The sequence below is a fragment of the Trichosurus vulpecula genome, chromosome 3 (genome assembly GCF_011100635.1).
Source record: "Trichosurus vulpecula isolate mTriVul1 chromosome 3, mTriVul1.pri, whole genome shotgun sequence".
Classification (NCBI taxonomy): Eukaryota; Metazoa; Chordata; class Mammalia; order Diprotodontia; family Phalangeridae; genus Trichosurus; species Trichosurus vulpecula.
Window position 1 is genome coordinate 74,695,237 of NC_050575.1, and position 3,500 is coordinate 74,698,736.

The following is a 3,500-nucleotide window of genomic DNA, read 5'->3' on the forward strand; positions in this document are numbered from 1 at the left end:
CAAATTCAACTTTCGATGCTCCCTGCCCACATAATTTTGGGCAAGTCCCAGGGCCTCAGTTTTCACATGTGTAAAATGAAGGAGTTGGACCAGATAACCTTTGAAGACACTTGTGTTCTAGAACTATGATGTTGTAAGTTCGTTTTGGAAGCTATGTAGGGATGGATTTAAGAGTGAAGAAAATGGAATCAAGGAAAACTAGCTGGCAACCTACTATAATAGTGTAGGTAAAAAGTGATAAGGACATGCAAGAGAACTTGGGGAGGTAGAATTTATAGGACTTAACTTATTGGATATGAAGGATGAGAGAGGAGAAAAGAGTCAAAGATGATTTGGAGATTTGCATTATAAAGAGGCTGGTAGGACTCTCAACAAAAGCAAGTAAGGTTGGAAGAGAGGTGGATGGATGGATTCAGCTAGTAATAAATCTAAAAATTTTTTTTTAATTTTTTTATTTAGTTTTCAGCATTGATTTTCACAAGAGTTTGAATTACAAAATTGCTCCCGATTTCTACCCTCCACCCCCACTCCAAGATGGCATATATTCTGGTTGCCCTGTTCCCCAGTCAGCCCTCCCTTCTGTCACCCCAATCCCCTCCCATCCCCTTTTCCCTTCCTTTCTTGTAGGGCAAGATAAATTTCTATGCCCCATTCCCTGTGTATCTTATTTTCTAGTTGCATGCAAAAACCTTTTTTTTTGTTTTTGAACAGCTGTTTTTAAAACTTTGAGTTCCAAATTCTCTCCCCTCTTCCCTTCCCACCTACCCTCCCTAAGAAGTCGAGCAATTCAACAGAGGCCATATGCATATCATTATGTATAACCCTTCCACAATACTCATGTTGTGAAAGACTAACTATATTTTGCTCCTTCCTAACCTATCACCCTTTATTGAATTTTCTCCCTTGGCCCTATCCCCTTTCGAAAGTGTTTGTTTTTGATTACCTCCACCCCCATCTGCCCTCCCTTCTATCATCCCCCCTTTTTTATCTTCTTCCTCCTTTTTTCCTGTGGGGTAAGATATCCAAATGAGTATGTATGGTACTCCCTCCTCAGGTCAAATTTTATGAGAGCAAGATTCACTCATTCCTCCTCACCTGCCTTCTATTTCCCTCCTACAGAACTGCTTTTTCTTGCCACTTTCATGTGAGATAATTTACCCCATTCTATCTCTCCCTATCTCCCTCTCTCAATATATTCCTCTCTCATCTCTTAATTTGATTTTATTTCTTTTAGATATCATCCCTTCATCTTCAACTCACCCTGTGCCCCCCCCTCTGTGTATATATATATGTATATATATACACACACACACATACATATATATATATACACATACATATATACATACATACACACTCACATAAATATATATATATATATACATAAAGATATATATATATATATGCATATTCCCTTCACCCACCCTAATACTGAGGTCTCATGAATAATACGCATCATCTTTCCATGTAGGAAAGTAAACAATACAGTTCAACTTTAGTAGGTCCCTTGCAATTTCTTTTTCTTGTTCTCTTTCTTGATTACCTTTTCATGCTTCTCTTGCTTCTTGTGTTTGAAAGTCAAATTTTCTATTCAGCTCTGGTATTTTCACTGAGAAAGCTTGAAAGTCTTCTATTTTATTGAAAATCCATATTTTGCTTTGGAGCATGATACTCAGTTTTGCTGGGTAGGTGATTCTTGGTTTTAATCCTAGCTCCATTGACCTCCAGAATATCGTATTCCAAGCCCTTTGATCTCTTAATGTAGAAGCTGCTAGATCTTGGATTATTCTGATTGTGTTTCCTCAATACTCAAATTGTTTCTTTCTGGCTGCTTGTAGTATTTTCTCCTTGATCTGGGAGCTCTGGAATTTGGCGACAATATTCCTAGGAGATTTCTTTTGGGGATCCATTTGAAGAGGTGATCGGTGGATTCTTTTAATTTCTATTTTGCCCTGTGACTCTAGAATATCAGGGCAGTTCTTGATAATTTCTTGAAAGATGATATCTAGGCTCTTTTTTTGATCATGGCTTTCAGGTAGTCCAATAATTTTTAAATTATCTCTCCTGGATCTATTTTCCAGGTCAGTGGTTTTTCCAATGAGATATTTGACATTGTCTTCCATTTTTTCATTCCTTTGGTTCTGTTTTATAATATCTTGATTTCTCATAAAGTCACTAGCTTCCACTTGCTCCAGTCTAATTTTTAATGTAGTATTTTCTCCAGTGGTCTTTTGGACCTCCTTTTCCATTTGGCTAATTCTGCTTTCAAAGCATTCTTCTCCTCATTGACTTTTTGGAGCTCTTTCGCCATTTGAGTTAGTCTATTTTTTAAGGTGTTGTTTTCTTCAGTATATTTTTCAGTATTTTTTTTGGGTCTCCTTTAGCAAGTCATTGACTTGTTTTTCATGGTTTTCTCGCATCCTTCTCATTTCTCTTCCCAATTTTTCCTCTACTTCTCTAACTTGCTTTTCCAAATCCTTTTTGAGCTCTTCCATGGCCTGAGACCAGTTCATGTTTTTCTTGGAGGCTTTTGTTGTAGGCTCTTTGACTTTGTTGATTTCTTCTGGCTGTATGTTTTGATCTTCTTTGTCACCAAAGAAAGAATGCAGAGTCTGAGACTGAATCTGGGTGTGTTTTCACTGCCTGGACATATTCCCAGCCAACTAACTTGGCCCTTGAGTTTTTCAGTGGGGTATGACTGCTTGTAGAGTTAAGAGAACTACGTTTCATGCCTGGGGGGATGCGCCAGCTCTGCCACACCAGCACTCCTCCTTCCCCAAGAACCCCCAACCCGGACTGGACTTAGATCTTCAGCAGACTCTTCACTTCTGCTCTGATCCGCCACTTAATTCCTCCCACCAGGTGGGCCTGGGGTCAGAAGTAACTGCAGCTGTAGTTCTGTAGCTGCCCCACTTCCGCTGCCCCTGGAGCAGTGGCCAAACTGCAAACTCCTTCTACTCCCGCAGCTTTTCCCACTAACCTTCTCTGTTTTCTTTGGTGTTTGTGGGTTGAGAAGTCTGGCAACTGCCGGAGCTCACTGATTCAGGGCACTAGGGCACTCTCCGCCCACTCCTAGTCTGGTTGGTCTGTGCAGCGCAAGCTGGGCTCTGCACCGCTCCACTCTCCTCTGCTCCCAGCTCCATGAAGGATAGACCTCACCCAGAGACCATCCAGGCTGTCCTGGGCTGGAGCCCTGCTTCCCTCTGCTATTTTCTGGGTTCTGCAGTTCTAGAATTGGTTCAGAGCCATTTTTTATAGGTTTTTGGAGGGGCTGGGCAGGGAGCTCATGCTAGTCCCTGCTTTCCAGCCACCATCTTGGCACACCCCCCAAATCTAAAAATTCTGAACCAACTCTGGGCTCGTGGCATATGATGCATCAGAAAGTAAAGGTATGAACTAAAAAAATTCTATATTTCCTTTCAGGCCTTGAAGTTGATGATTTGCTTGTTAAGAGTTTTCATTTTGATACACCTATAATTCTCTCTCTCTGTCTCTCTCTG